Here is a 19,891-nt window from a genome sequence, read left to right as displayed (position 1 = left end):
TTAGCTGGTTGGGATCCCGTCCTAAGATTACCATGCCCACCACTCTTGAACCTAAACTTGCTATGTCCCAGGATAACCTTGAACTCAGGAATCTGCCTGCCTTTGTAAGCACAAACAATAAACTTAACTGGGTGGGATTCCACCCTGGGATCATCACTCCCTAAATCTCTTTGTCTTCTTCCTTAATATCTTTCTGAAAAGCTGGCTCATTAGTGCAGCTGTCCATGTTCTTTTAGGTCCATGAAGCCCTTCTTACAATTCATATTGCATTCTTATGTATCACATAGTTGAGAAATTATATACTGAACTCATATTTTCAGAGTTCTTTCCCACAGTTTTAAGGGCTATCCTGAAGGTCACAGCATTTACCATTTTGCTGAGGAACATATTCTCTCCTCCTAGACTCATGATGTTTCTAATTATCATGGAGTCATCAACCTTAACTGGGAGAGCATTCCCCAAAGGAGGAACATGAAAGTATGTGCATTATTATACAAACAAGCCTAATGCCCAACAACAACCATCAGCACTTATGGAGACTCATGTTCTGGTGGCTCTGTGATGGGGCAGGAAACTGTGTCACACTGTCCTTTCCACAGCCATGCAGGATTTAGCACAGTCATGCTTGTTTAAAGTTGGAAGAGGCAGAAACGATAGGTGTGCTGTTGTAACACATCCCACCTCACACTTGTATCTTGTATAGCCTGAAGTTCAGCTTGTGTCTTCATTTCTGCTTCTTCTCTCTTATGCACAAGACAAATTCCTTCTTGATTACACATAATTTAATTAATTAATTATTAAAGAGGATTTTATGCATCCTCTCCTGGCTTTAAATTTACTATGCAGCCCAGGGTAACCTTGAACTTATAATCCTGCCTCTATGTCTTGAGTGTTGAGATTGTAAGAGCTTCTGATCATACCTGGCTTATGTGGTACTAGGGACTGAACTCAGGGCTTCATAAATGTTAGGTGGGCATTCTACCAACTGAGCCACATTCCTAGCTAGAGTCAGTTTTTAGAGAAGCTAGCATTGAAATATGATTGTGACACCAATATTGCCTGTGACAGAATCTTTGAGGAAATCCACCCTTGCTACTGTGTACTTATTCTTACTGATCACCATAGTGTTCTATACATACCCATGGGTTCTTAGCTGTAGTTACCACCAAGGCTTGAGGCTCAGATGCTATAGTCACACACTCTGGCTATACAATTTACTTACTGCATAACTCTTGGCCAGGCCCTTCAACTCTCCTTTACTTTTTATTGACAAAATGAGCACAATATACTGTCTGTCTTAGAGGGCTGTGGCCAGGATAAATTAAATATTTAGCGTTCTGGAAGCAGCTAGAATGAAGCTTAGTAATAAAGCATTTGCCTAGCATATTTGAGACCGCATGTTTGATTCCTAGCAACACACACACACACACACACACACACACACACACACACACACACACACACTCATTTTTTCTTGGCTCATTGAAAACCCTATATAAAAGTCTGCTTTGATTAATAATACACAACACATTCAATGTTAGATGTTCTTTGAGGTAAATCCAAATATTTTTTCGTGCAGCAGCCAACACGTTTACACTAGTTCTTGAGACACCTGGTTGGCCATAAATTTGAGTATGTACTTTGTTGATGTGTGACCTTGGCCAAATACTAACCTCTCCAATTGTTCAGCTTTCTCATCTATTAAATGGAGAAATGGGAACAGGGAATGCTAAGTCTTTGATCAGGTAACACCCTGAGAAGAATTCGATCATTTCTCTGTGTCTCAGTTCTCTTAAATATAAAATGAGGGAGCTCATGCATCCAGCTTTTCAGGATTCTAGTAGGGATTAATCAAAACTGAGAAAGTACTGAGGACAGTGCCGGGATCCCCATACCCATACAACACAGCCAGTGTCTTTACTCAGTGGTTACCCTGTTACATCACCATTAAACAACCATTCCAGCCTTTAACACTCCTCTAGAGCAACTCAGGAATTCCAGCTGTCTATATTTCCTTGGCCACTGAATGTTTTGCACACCCCTCCCCGGCTCTGGCCTGTTTATCCACTCTGATTTCTTATTGACTCAGGCATTGCCTCCCTGGGCACCATTCACACACACTAAGTTAATGGCATGCTATTTGCTGAGTGAGGCCTTTTCCATCTTGCTTCCAGTCTGTGAACAGACTCTGGAGCTCCCCCGACATCAAGAGCTCAGGTGTAATGTCATTAAGTCTCCCAGTGGACTCCTGGAGTACCTCGGGTTTGTGGCTATAACTGCTTTTAAGCAATCACAAAATGTTATTAGCCTGGGGTCTTTTGCTCAGGCAGGAAGACTTAGCATTCATTAACGAGAGCTCCTAGTCTGGGGGCTTTTGGAAATCTTTGCTTGTGTGTTTTACTCACCATGGTGGTTGTCAGAACCTATAAAGTCTGATTTATTTAATTTCTGAACCTCCTCAAATCCTTCCTGCAAATAGCCAGATATGACAAGGAGATGGTGATTTTTCCCCTGCATTAGTCATTGATGTGTTCGCTATTCGAAGCACTTACTGGGTGGCTACTGCACCCTAGACATGTGGGAGGGAACAAGGAATGACAATCAAGGCTCTGAGGAAGAGAGAGATGTCACAGGGATACCCCACCCATCTCCATCAGACACAAAAGAAGAAGAGGAAGAGGAAAAGGAGAATCGTTAGTAACTGGCACCAAGCCCTTAGTTTTGCATACACATGCTTTCTCTTATGCAGTAGTCCTCAAAGTACAGCTATCATGATGCCCATTTTCTAGAAGTGGAACCCGAAGCTCTTCCAGAGGGAGCAATGAACTCTAGGTCATATTTACTGGAGTCGAACAAGCATACTGAAAGCTCAGGAAGTGTGACTCTCAATCCAGGCTCAGCTTCCTCTCCAATGCCCGGTCCTGCAGTGGACTGGCAGAGTCAGGAGCTTGCAGGGAAAACTAGGTGCTGGTGACTCACACTGGTTCCTCAGTTCCTGTAGTAAGAGGACAGATGCAAAATTCCCAAGCTCTGGATGCTTCTTTACTCACTTCCTAAGACTGACTAGTAAACAGTTCCTTAAGTAGTACAGTAGCCCCTTTCAGTGCCCTGTCTACTCATAACTGATATTTCCCCGTAGAAAGTGTTCACTAAAACCCAATGTTAATGATGTTAAAATATACACACATATAAAGGGAGTTCAAATAGAGTTACACTATAACAGGATGACAACTCCTTTCTTAGATACCATAGGCTACCAGATTACAAAAACTAATGCTTCTTTTTTAGTTGTTGGTCAATGAGGTCCAACTGAGTCCCTGAACATTATAGGCTATTGCCATTTCTCTTGGTTAACTTCTAGAACTTCATGGTAAGATTCTATTGCTGAAGATACATGAGTCAGTGGATATGGAGAAATCAAGGTGGTATTGACCTAGTAGCTTCAGCCATACCAGAGAGCTTTCATAATACTAGAAAGAAAACATATACATGTTTTCAGGGGAGAAAAATAAGTCAAGATTTACCCAACCATGAATCCTTGGAGCTACAATAACATCTGAGGCTGACAAGACAGGCTCAAGAGGCTGTGTCTGCTGTGTCTGCTGGTACAACAGTGGCACAAATGTTCTTAGAGTATCTAACCACTTACTTAAAAACTGGATTTAAGGTGTATTTTTTTTATAGGAAAACCAAGGGAGCCAGGAATATGTTTTATAGAGCGTGGTATGGTGAGGTCAGAGGGGTAATTCAGTAGGCTCATGCTGAGACATCCCTTTCCCCTGAGGTACCAGCCAAATGACGGGCATAGTATGGAATAGAGTTTATTTAGGGCATGGGAAGGGGAGTTGAGAAGGGAGCAGAGGTAGAGAAAAATAGGCAGACACAGACACAGACAGACAGATACACACACAGACACAGAGAGACACACAGAGACAGAGAGATAGAGAGGGAGGGGGAGGGGGAGGGGGAGAGGGAGGAGAGGCCAGTCAGGAACATTTAAAAAGAGATGGGGAATGGAGATGGGGAGAGAGGGAGAACGGGGTCAAGGAGAGAAGGGTCAGAAAGAGTAAGAGAGTGAGTGCCCCTTTTCTAATAAGCCAGGCCTATCTGGCTGTTGCCAGGTAACTTCTGGGTGGAACCTAGGAGGAGTGCTAACAAGATGTGTTCCACAAAATGGAACCCTTGATCAGTACTATTAAATGGATCTCAACACCATGAATACCGAAGTCATAAGCTGAGAAAGAGCCTAATAGTTTTATAAATGGACATAGAAATAAACTGTCCCTCGAGTAGACTAATGATTAGTTAATGTGCATAGAATATGAGACTGTGGTATGCTTAACTCTAAGCAGGACACCTGGGTCACTCCCAGTCCTTCAACGCTCAATCATCTTTGAAGAAGAAGAGGAGGAAGAGGAAGAGGAAGAGGAAGAGGGACAGAAGATTATAAGAGCCAGAAGTATGAACATCTGCAGCAAAGCAGTATTCGCTGAGCATGACAAGGCCACTGCACACATGAACTCAGAGTGGCTGTGACTACATGCTCATGATTATGCAAAATCAAATCAGCCAAAAATGAAGCAAGAAAAGGAGAAGGGGTCTTGAAGCTCCTACCATAGCTGAGGAACTATTAGCAATTGATGGCTATTGGCCCAGTGAGAATCAGTTTTCTTCAGGGATATATTTCTGGAGAGGCTACACATGCTCGGTTAGATGGTCGTATATCCATGTCCATCCATGTCCATCCAGGCAGCATTAAGTAGACTCAGTGGGTTTAAAAACAAAGCGCATGCACTTGGAAGGGAGAAGAGGTGGTGAAGAATAGGGGAGGAATTAGAAGGGAGGGATTGGGGGAGTAGATTTGATTAAAATACATTATATGCATATATGGATTCCACAAAAAACAAAAAAGAATTAAAAACAAAATGAAACACCAAAAAACCCTAGAGCCAGCAGCACCATGTTCTAGGTTCTTTGTGTTGTTTATTTCTCAGAAGAATGCATGCCAGGCATTCCCCTAGGTCCTCAAGCACATACAGAGCCTAGCATTTTAGGACAAGTAGCTGTGGTGATGAAGAAATCCCAGGGTGTGTGTGTGTGTGTGTGTGTGTGTGTGTGTGTGTGTGTGTGAAAGAGATAGGGTGGCTGATCATATGTGGCACCTAGAGCTCTGTGGTTCTAGAAGACTCTCGGGATTAGAGCAGACCATGTGCCTCAGAATTATTTTGTCCCAGAAATTGTGGCAAACTGGGATGTTTATGCACCATGTCCTATCAGGCACTGGCTCAACATCTCTTTCCCTTCACTGCTTCTCTGGAATTTTCCACCAGGGCTAGCACAGGTAGAGTGAATTAGATGGAGACTGAATGAAGTTCAGACCTCCAGAACCACATTGTCAAGACCCAAAGAGACACATCGAATGCCCCAAATCTCTGCTCTTATCCTATATTCCCCTGGAGAACTGAGGCTCCTAGAAGCTAAGTGGCTTGCCCAGGATCACAGAGCCGAAAAAGTGGTGGTATGGATTGAACTATGTCTCTCCTCCCTATAATTCATACTTTGAAGACTTCAAAATGTGATCCTTGTTGGTTTAGATTTTTTTCAAAACTTACTTTAATAAGGGTACTTAAACTCCTCAACCTCTTCTAGTCAACTGACCAAAGGTAGGGAAGAAAGATAGTTAATAGAGCAAGAGGATTGTAGACCTGTTTAGAAGTAGTTCTTTGGGGGGGGTGTGATTCCAATCACTGTTGTCAGGATATCAGTAATCTAGTCTAAAACAACAAACACAAATCAGTAGTGGCATTCCAGTTCAGTCAGCAAACACCAAACAGTAATCAGGAGCAGGGCTCAATCCAGAAGAAACCAAGAGGCTCCACCAAATTGCCATGAGTCCGTGGAAGCGGCAAGACGCAACCAGAACACCAAGAGAAGTTCTTTGGCACGTTTCTCTCCATGAAATCATGACAAGCGAAGATCAGTGAAGACCAGCAAAGCGTTACAAGGTGAACCAATGCAGGGGCGTCGTTCACTGTTGGGTTCTACTTATATTCTTTCCGAACATCGTGCGTCCTTTTAAGGGCCTGCTTCAGCAAAACATCCTCTCATAAGACAGCTTCCGGGAAAAAAATCACATGACACAACTGAGTCTCCAAAGAAACCAGAAATTTCCACTTCACATCCTCTTTGGAAATTGAGTCACTGCAGTTGTAATTAGGTAGGATGAGGCCATTTAGGGCAACTTGAAACCACTGTGGCTGTTGTCCTTACTTTTGATCACTTTAAAGAGTGAGAATGTCATGTGCAGATGGAATCAGAGGTTATGTGAGCAGTTTCATGTGAGGAGACCCAAAAGCAGGTCGTCGGACCCCCAGAAGCTAGCAGTGAGGCACAGACTAGATGTTTCCTCTCAGCCTTCAGAAGGAACCAGCCCTTCTGCCACCTTGACCATGGACTTCCTGTTTCCATGACTGTGGGGCTACACACTGTTTACACACTATTACAGAGGCCCCAGCAACTTAATTCACGTGGTAATCATTACTATATGGTTTCCAGCTCCAATCCAGGGGAACAGTGTGAGGGCACAGGAGGAGGCTGGATGCTGGCAAGAACAGTCAGGATGTCTTGACCACTCTCCCTTCCTCCTTACTGTTTCCTCTCATTTCTCCTTCGGTCTCCTACCACCAGTGTGTGTTCACAGTGCTCTGTGAACAGTGCCGTGGGCTGAACTCTTCACACCCATTTTTCCTACTTCATCCCACACAGCCTGACTGGAAGGTACAATTGATGCTATTTTTTTTTTAAGAGAAACGGACACAGCACAGATGTGAAATCAGGGTGTCTGACTCATGCTATGCAGGCTCCCCTAGGCTGACTCATGCCCTCTGAACAGACTACCTTCTAGAGATCTTAAGGAAAAGTGGAAATACTACAGGCAAGACCTGAGGTACTTCTAGAAGCCAGGGAAAGGTTTTGGAGGGGAAGCGTGGTGAACTTCAGAATCTTATGGGCTATTAAAGCATAAAGCTCTAAATTAATGATTTGAACAGAAGTTTTGATTTAAGGCCCTCGGGGTGTGTCCTTTCCCTATCTCTGTGAGTGACGAGGAGAGGCCATTCTCTTCTCCTGTCCTAACCAGTTCTATGTATGCTTTCAGAGTTATTGTTTAAGAGTAAGCATAAGGGTACCACTCCTCTGGGCTATACTTGTCCCTGTCCTCACCCACTCCACACCCATCAATACTGCAAAGATCTGGCCCTACCACTTTGTCAATCTTCACAGTCAGAAAAAAATGCTCCACCACTCATCTTTTGTTCTTTATCTGAGGCAGCTGTGGACTTACAATTTATTGACACATAAAGAAGAGTGTTTTTTTTTAATTTTTTTATATTTTTTATTTTTTTTATTGCAATACCATTTCCACTCTCCTTTGGGATTCTTGGGAAAACCTGATTAAAATGTCAGCCAGAAGAATGGCTGGTGATTCTTTAAAAGGACTGATTAAACCAGGAGGACCCAATGTACCAACAGGAGAAGCAAGCCCCCGGGGGATCTGAGTGTGTAACTTCCCGGTTATTGAAGTGTATCAGAAAGTCTAAGAAAGGAACAACTTGGCTGGAGAGGAGGGGCGTCATTTTTGATTAACGACGGCAACAGCCAGTGGCACTTGAGTGGTTTCTGTCTCCAGTTCTCCACGAAGCCTTTACCTGATGATCTCTTATATGTGAACCCTTTAAGGTACACAGAGTTGCTATGCTATGCACTTGCTGTGTATGGGCCTGTTTTCTCTTACCTATAACACAATCCTCAAGACTTGGCCAGTTATAAAGGAAGGAGGCTTAGTTAGGCTCTTGGTTTTAGAGGTACAAAGTCAAACTTCTGCCTTGGACTGACAGAGTCCTAAGTCCATGCAGGACATCTCAGAGGGGAGGGAGGAAGAGTTGGGGAGACTGAGACTCAGAACTTGGGGATGTACTGAAGCCATATCCAAACCATGTGAGGATGGGGAGACGACCTTTGTGCCCCATTCTCAGACCAGTTCCTCCTTGCAGCCCACTCTTAATGACTGTGAACATTGTTCCTGGACCTTGGCTCCAAAAATGTTCTCTCAAATGTTCTGACACAAAAACAAAAAGTCCCCAAACCCTCAGTCAGCATTTTCTTCCCTGGCATCACTAATGCGCCTTGGCCCCAGAACACTGGACCTTTCACACAGGCATCCAAACTTCTCCACACGTATGAATCAGGAAAGGCTACAGAAGTCACAGCCATCATTCATTCTCTTCCTCGTTATAATCAACCTGCCCATGCTTTTGTTTTACAATCTATCCCAGGAGGGAAAAATTGAACTAATTTTAAGGAGACTTTTTAATGAAAAAAAAAAAAAACCCCACATACACACAAGAGCAAAGGGCAAGAATTTAAATTACATGAGGTGATGAATTCTTTCCAGATGATACAGTTATTTGATAGCACTAGCTTGTCTTGAAATTTCTCATTTGCAATTATATATGTGCTGCTTTTTAAAATGGTTTTGTATTCAGGAGATAATGTTTCCAAATAGACTCATGGGGTTTTAAAGGTCTTACACTGGAAATGAAAATCAAACAAAAGTGCTTCTTCCAAACCCAAGGTAACAGGGTCCTAATCCGACTTGTGAGAACAGACCTGCATCCAGCATGCCCGTGAGACTGGACCTGCATCCAGCATGCCCGTGGGACTGGACCTGCATCCAGCATGCCTGTGAGACTGGACCTGCATCCAGCATGCCCGTGAGACTGGACCTGCATCCAGCATGCCCGTGAGACTGGACCTGCATCCAGCATGCCCGTGAGACTGGATCTACTACCCTGTTTTTTTCCCCATTTTTTAAATTGTTACTTATTTTTTTATTGGATTTTTTTATTTACATTTCAAATGTCATCCCCTTTCCCTGTTTTTCCTCCAGAAATCTGCTATCTCCCTCTGCTTCTATCAGTGTGCTCCCTGACCCACCCACCCACTCCTTTCCACCTTCCCATTCTGACATTCCTCTATACTGGGACATTGAGCCTTGACAGGACCTCTCCTCCTATTGATGTCTGACAAGGCCATCCTCTGCCATACATGGAGCTGGAGCCATAGGTCCATCCCTGTGTACTCTTGGGATGGTGGTTTAGTCCCTTGGGAGGTCTGGGGGATCTGGTTGGTTGATATTGCTGTTCTTATGGGGTTGCAAACCACTTCAGCTCCTTCAGTCCTTTCTCTAACTCCTCCATTGGGGACTCTGTTCTCAGGTCAATGGTTGGTTGCAAGCATCCTCATCTGTATTAATAAGGATCTGGCAGAGCCTGTCAGGAGACAGCTATATCAGGTTCCTGTCAGTATTCTTTTCTTGGCATCTCCAATAGTGACTGGGTTTGGCATCTGTATATGGGATGGATCCCCAGGTGGGGTAGTCTCTGGATGGCCTTTCCTTCAGTCTCTGCTCCACACTTTGTCTGCATATTTCCTCCTGTGAGTATTTTTGTTCCCCCTTTTAAGAAGGACTGAAGCATCCACACTTTGGTCTTCCTTCTTGAGCTTCATGTGGTCTCTGAATTGTATCTTGGGTATTCCAAGCTTTTGGGCTAATATCCACTTATCAGTGAGTGCATACCATGTGTGTTCTTTTGTGACTGGGTCACCTCACTCAGTATATTTTCTAGTTCCATCCATTTGCCTATGAATTTCATGAAGTCATTGTTTTTAATAGCTGAATAGACCTCCATTGTATAAATGTACCACATTTTCTGTATCCATTCCTCTGTTGAGGGACATCTAGGTTCTTTCCAGTTTCTGGCTATTATAAATAAGGCTGCTATGAGCATAGTGAAGCACGTGTCTTTGTTATAGGTTGGAGAATCCTTTGCGTATTTGCACAGGAGTGGTATAGCTGAGTCCTCAGGTAGTGCTACGTGCAGTTTGTTGCACTCTACTCTTCAGTACCTCCACTGAACAGGTCGCTAGCCTCTGCTTGAATACCTCACAGACGTAGATCTCACTATCTCCTCAGCTGTTTTCTTTCATCTGTAGACAACTCTGTAGGAAGCGTTTTACACAGAACAAACGTGAATTCAAACATTAGTTGTGTGTGCATATGTGGTATGTATGTGTGTGTGTGTGTATGTGTGTGGTTTGTGTATTGTGCTCATGTGTGTGCAGGTGCATATGAATACGTGTGGAGGCCACAGGATTAACTTGGAATGTTGTTCTTCCAGAGCTGTCCAGTTTGTTTTAAAGATAGTGTCTCTCACCTGGACCTGGGGATCACCAATTAGCCTGGGCTGGCTGGCCAGCTTGGCTCAGGGATCCTTCTGTCTCTGTCCCCCACACAGAGATTATACGTGTGTCACCATGCTCAGCTTTCTGTGTGTTTATGGAGATCAGATTGAGGTCCTCATGCCTGCACAGCAAACACTTTACCCACTGAGCTATTTTCCAACCCGTCAGATACTTTTGCTGAGTATTTTCTTGGCTATTGTTTATTTGAGACAAGGTTTCTCTGTGTTGCCTTGGCTCTCCTAGAACTCTGTGTAAACCAGGCTGATGTACACTATGTTCCTGTATTGTTTGGGTGCTGGAGAGGCAGCAGTAAGCACAATAGGAATCCTTGTGGTTTTTGAAGCATGCTTTCAACAGAAGAGAGATAGGACTGAGGTAAGTAAGATGAAGAGAATAGAAGGGGTAAGGGAGGAAGGAAGAGGATGCCAGGGATAGACCCTTGAAACTTCAGCTGGCTTGATGGGTCCTCAGACCGTTCTCCCATAGAGTATGTGATGGAAGAGGCATAGTCCAAATAAACTCCCCTGGATAGCAGTGGGCCTGGTATGCTCAAGGGGCAGTGAAGAGCTACTGTGTGTAGAATGGGCCATGCAGAGGGCAGGGCAGGTTGAGGGGGTAAGAGGTGAGGTTAGACAGGGAATGAGAATAGGGCACATGGAGACACATGGCATACCTTACCTCTGGAGACAGGTGAGGCAGCCCTGGAACATGCTAAGCTGGTGACAATGCAAACACACTTCATGGGAAAACAAATGGACTCCAAGAGTCCTTTGGAGGCTGCTCTGTAGGAGAACTGGTGTGTGAGGTGAGTGTGTATGTTTGAGGTCTGTGTGGGTGTGTATGGTGAGAGTTGTATGTGTGTGAGTGTGTGTGTGTGTGGTGAAAGGTGTGTGAGGTGTGTGTGTGTGTATGAGTGTGTGTGTGTGTGTGATAAGAGGTATGTGTGTGTGTGAGGTATGTGAGGTGAGAAGTGTTTGGGTGTATGTATGAGGTGAGTGTGTGTGAGGTCAGTGTGTGTATGTAAAGTGAGGTGTCTGTGAGGTGTGCGTGTGTGTATGAGGTGAGAGGTATGTGGTATGTGACGTGAGAGGTGGGGTGAGTGTGTGTGTGTGTGTGTGTGTGTGGTGTGTGAGGTGGGATGCCTATGGGTATATGGTCTGTCTCTGTCTCTCTCTTTGTGTGTGTGTGTGTGTGTGTGTGTGTATGTGTGTGTGTTGTGTTTGTGTGTGATGTGAGAGGCCTGTGTGTGGTGTGTGGTATGTGGTATGTGGTATGTGGTATGTGGGGTGTGTGTGTGTGTGTGTGTGTGTGTGTGTGTGTGTGTGTGGTGTGGTGTGTGCTTGCTCTGCCTGTGCCTTTAGGTTTTTCTGGGCAGTCCTGGTGTTACTCTCCAGGACTTGTCTAAAACAGGAGGTCCTCTATTTATTCATGGACTGAAGCACAAATAAGACACGTGCTTCTTCCCTCCCAGTCCCTCCTTTCCTCTTTCACAGGCAAGCATTTTAATGTGTGTGTGGGGTGTGCTTTTCCATCTCATGAGTTCTTGTAAAGCAGGCTTATTTTGCCATAGATTTCTTTAAGCAAATGGTCTGCTTCAGACCACATTGTTTCTTCTCATATTTAAAAACCTGTCTGTGTTACTGAATGTACAGCTATCTGTTGCTTCTAGCAACCTGATTTTTATCAAGGAGCAGGCTAGTAGGTGTTTTCCTGAATGTGTCTCTTCAATCTAAACCTTTTCCTTCCAACAGTCCCCACGTGGGATGTCCCCATCCTCCTTCTGACCACTCTATCCTGCTCTTCCTCACCCCTGTCCCAATTTGGCACACAGCCTTGGCCTCTGGGAGTAGCAGTCTTGTTCTTCAGGACGATACCAGGGACAGTAGCAAAATGGGCGCAGGGACTCAGGTGCAGAAGAAACAACGCCACAGGATAAAGTGAGGCTCTGAACTCTAGATGTGCCCGCAGTGGGCCTTTGCCTCCATTTAAATGTTTACTTGATAGCAGTGAAGAAGAGGCCTGGTGAATCAGATACATTTAGGTTTGCCTTTTAGTTTTCCTTCTTTTCAGCTGTATGACTTTTGGAAAGTCTGTCATTCCCTCAGAAATATTTTCTCCATCCATAAATGGTGATAATCAGATTACTCATTTTTGTGAGTCTGTTACATTGATCATAAATCTTTGGCTTAGAGCCAAATGTGAACTGAGCTCCTTGTAAATACTGGGTTTGACTTAAAAATACCTATTCATCAAGAATGGGATTGTGGTTGGATGTGGTAGAGTCTATAACTGTTATCTCAGTACTTGGGAGTCCAGGGCAGGAGGCTGTCAACTTGAGGTCAGTCTGGACTACTTAATGAAATAGTCTCAAAATACCAATTCAATAAAACTTCTCAGCAGTCATGTCCATCCACTTATCTGTGGGTGACATGTGGCCATGAACAGCTATGAATGTGGCACAATACAAAATCATAAACATATTTAAGACATTGATCTTGTTTTGTTTGGGGAGTCATTCTCAATTGTATAATTCTTTTTTTTCGGAGCTGGGGACCGAACCCAGGGCCTTGCGCTTCCTAGGTAAGTGCTCTACCACTGAGCTAAATCCCCAGCCCCCAATTGTATAATTCTTAAATATGATCTTTAGGCACACAAAGCTGTGTCAAAATGTTAGAAGGTTGGCCATACCCACTTGTCACAATAGTGAATTAAAGGATTTTCATTTGTGTCTTAGTCAGGGTTTGTTTTCCTGCATAAAACATGACCAAGAAGCCAGTTGGGGAGGGAAGGGTTTATTCAGCTTACACTTCCACACCACTGTTCATCATCAAAAAAAGTCAGGACTAGAACTCACGCAGGTCAGGGAGCAGGAGCTGGTGCAGAGGCCATGGAGGGATGTTACTTACTGGCTTGCTTCCCCTGGCTTGCTCAGCCTGCTTTCTTATAGAACCCAGGACCACCAACCCAGGGATTGCACCACCCACAATGGGCCCAACCACTCTTGATCACTAATTGAGAGAATGCCTTACGTACTCATGGAGGCATCTCCTCAAGGGAGGCTCCTTTCTCTGTGATAACTCCAGCTTGTGTCAAGTTGACACACAAAACCAGTCGATACAATTTTGTGTTAAAAATGTGTTAAAAGAATTCTTCATGGAAGCAGAATAGCACATTTAAAAATACATCCACGCTGGATTTTAAATGATAAAACCCATCATTCCGTCTTCTTTTTCTACTGTCGTGACAAAACACTGTGACCAAGCAACTTATGAGAGAAAGTATTTAATTTGAGGTTTATAGTTCTATAGATGGAAGTAGAATGGCTCTCATGGTGGGAAGCACGGCGGCAGGCAGGCAGGCAGGAGGCAGGAGACAGGCAGGCAGGCAGGCAGGAGACAGGCAGGCAGGCAGGAGACAGGCAGGCAGGCAGGCAGGAGACAGGCAGGCAGGCAGGCAGGCAGGCAGGCAGGCAGGCAGGCAGGAGGCAGGCAGGCAGGCAGGCAGGCAGGCAGGCAGGCAGGCAGGCAGGAGGCAGGCAGGAGGCAGGCAGGAGGCAGGCAGGCAGGCAGGCAGGCAGGAGACAGGCAGGCAGGCAGGCAGGCAGGAGACAGGCAGGCAGGAGGCAGGCAGGCAGGAGACAGGCAGGCAGGCAGGCAGGCAGGAGACAGGCAGGCAGGCAGGCAGGCAGGAGACAGGCAGGCAGGAGGCAGGCAGGCAGGCAGGCAGGCAGGCAGGCAGGCAGGCAGGCAGGAGACAGGCAGGCAGGCAGGCAGGCAGGAGACAGACAGGCAGGCAGGCAGGCAGGCAGGCAGGCAGGCAGGCAGGCAGGCAGGAGACAGGCAGGCAGGAGGCAGGCAGGCAGGAGACAGGCAGGCAGGAGGCAGGCAGGAGACAGGCAGGCAGGCAGGAGACAGACAGGCAGGCAGGCAGGCAGGCAGGCAGGAGACAGACAGGCAGGCAGGCAGGCAGGCAGGCAGGCAGGCAGGCAGGCAGGCAGGAGACAGGCAGGCAGGAGGCAGGCAGGCAGGAGACAGGCAGGCAGGCAGGAGACAGACAGGCAGGCAGGACACAGGCAGGCAGGAGACAGACAGGCAGGCAGGAGTCAGGAGTCAGGAGGCAGGCAGGAGGCAGGCAGGCAGGCAGGCAGGCAGGCAGGCAGGCAGGCATGCATGGCTGGAGTAGTGGCTGAGAGCTTACATGTTGAGACAACTATGAGGGAAGGAAAGAGGGAAGGGGTGGGAGGGGGAGGGAAGGAGGGAGGAGGAGAGAGGGGGGAACACACACACAGAGGGAGAGGGAGAGGGAGAGGGGGAGGGAGAGGGAGAGGGAGAGAGAGGGAGAGTGGGAGAGAGAGAACGAGAGAGAGAGAGAGAAAGAGAGAGAGAGAGAGAGAGAGAGCGCACACTAGAGTCGGCCATCTAGAATGGCATGGGGATTTTGAAGCTTCAAAGCCCCTCCCCCTTCCCCAGGTGACACATGTCCTCTAACAAGCCCATACATCCTAATATTTGCCAAACAAAATCACCAACTAGGGACCAAGCATGCCTTCCGCTCTGCAGTATGAGAGCATGAGGCTTTGCAGCCCATTGTCCTTCAGACCAACGCAGTCTCTATAGTGGTTCAGTAGGTTGGTGTGCAGTCTTGGTTCACTTGTAGGGTGACAGTGAGGAAGGTGGCCTGGGTGGAGAGGGTGTGTGCATGGGAAGCTTCTTGCCTGGGCCAGCAGTGTGTGAAATGTTCCCTCCTTTCTCTCCTCGGCTGGAAGTGTCCTTCCCACTGTGATTATAATATTGGGCTATCCGTTTTAACAGTTTGGTGACAATATTGTATTTTAGGAAGAAATGCAGTCTAGTTTTCTAGGGACAGCTCATAATTAATGAAGACGCCGATGTAGGAGACGTTAGGAGGGCGTCTGGGTTAAGTGTCATAGAGGGAACACAGAGCTCACCAGCGTTTTCTCACTTTCTGTTGATGAGGGTTCCAAGGCTCACAGAGTAACCAACTTGGCAGAGGCCACTCAACACAGAGGTGGGACCGTGACAGGGAGTGAGATTTCTTCTTTATAATTCCTTCCTCAGCTCAGCTTCCAGGTAATGACTGGATGATTAATTTTCCCTTAAAGATACAGTAGAATTTGAGCCTTTTCGCAGTAATGGAGTGTTCAACTCGGCCCAGTTTCCTCTTGGAACGATTTCAGTCCCCAAGCTCAGGCCTGCTCAGACCTATCATGGTCTCATAGCTTTCCAGGTCAAACAAAAAGGGGAGAAACATTGGGAAAGATACAGTTTTAGTTTTCCGTCCCCTTACCCCACATCCAATTTTCTAAAGGATTATTCTTTACCTCCATCCCAACCCCTCCCCATCCTAGACCCTCCAACAATAGAATGTGGGCTTCAAGAGGCCCAGAAGCAGCAGCATCTATCTGCTTCATTCCCCCATATAGGGTAGGTGCCTGGCACAAAAGAACTGAGCAAGTGCTTGCCAAGGAATGAATTCCTTTACCAAGGGCCTACTATGTACCAGGTACTTTCTTTGAACCGTGAGCTTAAACTCTGAATTAAAGTAGGTTTTAAATTCCTCCTGCCTGCCCTGGAAGACTCGGAGGGACTGATTAAACTAAAGAGCCATTTACTTCTTTCTGTCTCTAACCCTTACATCCTGTGCCGCATCACTCTGGCTCTAATCCTACACATAGGTGCTTACTTGGATGTACGCACGCCGGGTAGTATAGAACGATTTTGTAGCACCCAAATGTTTGTTTGTTTCTCTAACATACGTTTTGCCCAGTTTTGTTTGGCACACCTAAAATCCCCACTGTGGAACTGATTCTGAGTTAAGGAATATCTGACGTAGATCCACTCTAAGTGATCAAATTTTCACTTAGAAGCACCAAACGTTAGCTTTGAGGAACAGCGGCACTTTCACCAGAATTAATTCCTTAGATCTGTGATAGAAAATAGAAACAGGAAATGGATGTAGATAGCTATATTCCAACGAGGAAGGAAGGACAAGAAAGAGCTGAGAATACAACATAGCCATGCGAAGTGTGATCTGAAAACATGTGTATGTGTGTGCGTGTGTGTGTGTGTGTGTGCGTGTGCGTGCGTGCGCGTGTAGTTCAAGGCAACCCCTGGCTATATGGTCTGGGTGACATGAGATGCTGTCTCAAAAGAATAAAACAAAAGCAAAGACAGGAAAAAAAAATTCACTCCAAATAAACACCCACCCTAAACAAACTCCAAACAAGACTCAAAGCCCAACAACAGTTAAATATTTGTTTTGTCTAAAGTTGGAGCTGGAGTCGTGATGACTCACAGTTCAAAGGAACTGCGTGAGAGTGGCCCCCACGATTTTCCTGAAGGCTTTTTTGTTCTCTCTGGGGCTAATGAGTTGGCTGTGTAGGCAGTGACTTGATAAAGGGAAATGGACGGAATCATTAAGCCTCTCTCGCCCGTCTCCTCTTTGCAGACTACAAAACCCAACTGGAGGAAATTCCACCCAAAACTTTAATATGGAAAAAGGAGAAAAACGAAAACATGCAGATCCCTTCACAAAGCTGTGCAAAGGTCAATGGGATTAATACAGCCTTTGAACATGGTTATTTAGCTGAAATAAGGGAGCAACATGGGGCAGACGTCAGAGACTCCCTGTATAATAGAAGCTTAATGCATTTGCCCTTTTCTCTTCCTTTGTAGTGACTGTGTGATTGCATGAGGCAAGCTGCTCCACGGAACCACCCAGAAGACATGCTCTGGAATCAGGTTGACGATCTCCAAATGTTAGTTTACATTCTCAGGTTCATCCAAACGTTATCTACCCAAGGGGTCTTGAGAAGAACGAGGAGACAGTGGACAGGTGATTAGAAGTATAGAGAAAATGTGTGCTCTTGGGGGACATCTGCGATTGCCTTTCCCTTTCATGTTCTATATAATTTAAACAAACTATTTCTAACTTGCTTTATAGGTCAAACTTAATTTTTAACCTCCTGTGAGATGCAAATTAACCTTGAGGCAAATTCATAGAATTTCCCAAGTAGAAATTAGAGCCCTAGAAGACATTAATAAGTGTTTCCAGGAAAAAAAAAGATTATATATTTGAGTAAAAGTTTGAACAGAACGTCAAGGCTGTTCATGTGTTGATTTCAACTATGGGCCACCTGGAACACTGCAGACAGTGAGAAATTATTTGGTTCCGCAAAAACTCCCCTCCACTTGAGCACTAAGTTTGTTTATTTGCTTGTTTGTTTGTTTGTTTGTTTGTTTTTTGAGACAGGGTTTCTCTGTGTAGCCTTTGTGGTCCTGGAACTTACTCTGTAGATCAGGTTGGCCTCAAACTCAGAGATCTGCCTGCCTCAGTCACCTGAGTGCTGGGATTAAAGGCGAGCATCACCACCTGGCTCCACTTGGACACTTTTAAACCTCTTATGGGGAGGGTGTCCTCTGGGGTATACTTTAGGAAATGTGAATTCCTGTAACACTGTTTCTTTTATATCTTAGTAAATGAAGCTTCACAGTTTACTTACCTTCTATTCAATGTCTTCCTTTTGTATCTGCCTATGGCTTGGCTGTAGCGTGTGGTCTAGATGTAACTGTGTGAGCATGACAATGTTACTTGGGAATTAGCCTTGTCTTTGACCATGGTCTGGGAGAGCATGCACGGAGGCTCAGTGAAGATGGCTTCATTCCCAACAGCTTCAGAGTCTTTCCTGGATACTGCTTCACTCATCTTCCCAGACAGGCATGAGGCACAGCCAGCCAGGCACTACAGTGCCAACTAAGAAAGAGCAGTAGACAGCGCCTGAGGAATCTGGGTGACCGTTTGGTCATCACCATAGCTGGTTCTTAAAACTCTTAAAGCCCAGCCTTGTCATCTGTGAGTCTGGTCATTAGAATAGCTACTTTTCTGGGATGGAGTAGTTTTGTGCCCATAATCTCAGCACTGGGGAGGTTGAGGTCGGAGGATTATGAGTTTGAAACCAGTTGGGGCTACTACAGAGTGAGATCCTGTCTTACTCCTTGCCACTCTGGTAACTATCTCCTGGACTCAGAAGATATTTGGATTAAATGAGATTGTGAGTACGGATATGCTATATAAAACTGAGGTTAATGGTGCAGTTTCCATTAATTAGCTGTCATGCTCTGTGGGAATTATTTTATTCCCTTTCTATTTAGAGAGGGAATGGACTATCATTTGGATTTAAATGTTACCCAAAGACACACATGTTTAGGGTTTGACCCTCAGCCTTGGTGCTGGTTGGAGGTCGTAGAAATGTTATGTAGAGCTTACTAGAAGATCTTTGGGTTATTGGACTTATGCTCATGAAGAGGGTTATTGTTTAGTAAACACAACCGTGACCTAAAACATCTCGTGCTCCCTACCTCAGTTCCTGTGGGTCAGGAGTCTGCACTTGGCTTACTTAGGTCATCCTTAAGGTCTGGGTCTCATCTGAATGCTTAGAACTCCTATAGTTGCCAAATATTTATAGAGACCTACTGACCGAGGGCTTGCTTCTCTCTAGCATGGCCTGTGAGTTGCGGGCTGCCATGAGCTCCTTGTTACACAGTCTCCCTAGGGTGACTGCTTGCTTCCCCAAGGCCGGCAAGGACAGAGTTGACAGAAAGATGGTTGATTCTGTGACTCAATCATGTACACGAAATACAATCCCCAGAGAAGCAAGCTTCAGACCCTGCTGCTCCCCCAAGCAAGGGAAGAGCAGCACACTAGGATATGGGTACCATGTTGTGAAGGTCACGAGGAATGCGTTAGCTTCTCCTTGGTGTTTTCTTACCTGCCAAGAATCAGCCTGCCTTGAAAGGATCAAGGATTTGACAGATTTTGCTCTTGAAGCCACTGTTCAAAGATTTTATATGTATTTAGGACAAGCAGACCCACTTTGGGAGGACAATACCCATTTCAACCAGCATTTACATCTTTTCATGCTGACACTGAAGAGAGCTACGTGATTTCACCATCGAATTCCATCTATTCCAAAACGAGGAGGGTGTTTGTGTGGCTTCTCATCTAAAAGAGATCTGAAAAGATAAACCCACCTCTTTCTGACTCTCCTTGACTTTGTTATTCAGGCTTCTGAATTTACCACACAATAGAAGCGGCTTTCACTTCTCTTTGGCTGTGGAGGCCTATGGGAGCTTGTGTTAAGAAGTTCCAATGGCTTTTTATTAAAATCAGACACAATAGTCAGCACTTGGTCTTGAACATCATAAAATGGAAGAGGTGTGGTTCGGTGCTGTGTCATGCTTACCTGCCTTGGGGAGAGTGACACACACAGACTTCACAAAGACATAGTAAATAAATGCCCTGAAGTCTAAGGTCATCATAACTTTGAAGTTCAAGGATGCTATATTATCAGCACATTATAGGGTATAAAAGCTCTTAATTTACCCCACTGAAGACCGTTGTCAGTGGTACTTACACTAGGGAGTATGAGAGTGTAGCCGGCCACATGAGCAATGAGCTTGAGCTGGAAGGGTCTCGCTTAGTTTCTACCCCATAGACATCGCACCGAGCCCATAATAAATACATTTAGATGCCGAGATGGCTCCCCAGAAGAAACGCTTCTGTGAAGATT

At 45.3% G+C, this 19,891-nt stretch overlaps 1 long non-coding RNA gene across 13 annotated transcripts in view; it reads left to right on the top strand.

Annotated features, from left to right (window-relative positions):
• The window catches only part of LOC102551339 (uncharacterized), a 254,334-nt gene that overhangs the window by 10,908 nt on the left and 223,535 nt on the right, over positions 1 to 19,891 (top strand). For 6 of the 13 annotated variants that reach the window (XR_015637341.1, XR_015637348.1, XR_015637351.1 and 3 more), the window contains exon 3: positions 16,998 to 17,157. This is a non-coding gene — a long non-coding RNA (uncharacterized LOC102551339). Of the gene's footprint in view, positions 1 to 8,632; positions 8,830 to 16,698; positions 16,869 to 16,997; positions 17,158 to 19,891 lie in introns of those variants that run through there. The other 7 variants (XR_015637350.1, XR_015637345.1, XR_015637340.1 and 4 more) reach the window with 5 other exon arrangements.

Source organism: Rattus norvegicus, chromosome 14, assembly GCF_021556685.1.
Source record: "Rattus norvegicus strain SHRSP/BbbUtx chromosome 14, alternate assembly SHRSP_T2T, whole genome shotgun sequence".
NCBI lineage: Eukaryota > Metazoa > Chordata > Mammalia > Rodentia > Muridae > Rattus > Rattus norvegicus.
The sequence above is the reverse complement of the archived record's forward strand: the minus strand, read 5'-3'. Positions and strand labels throughout refer to the sequence as shown.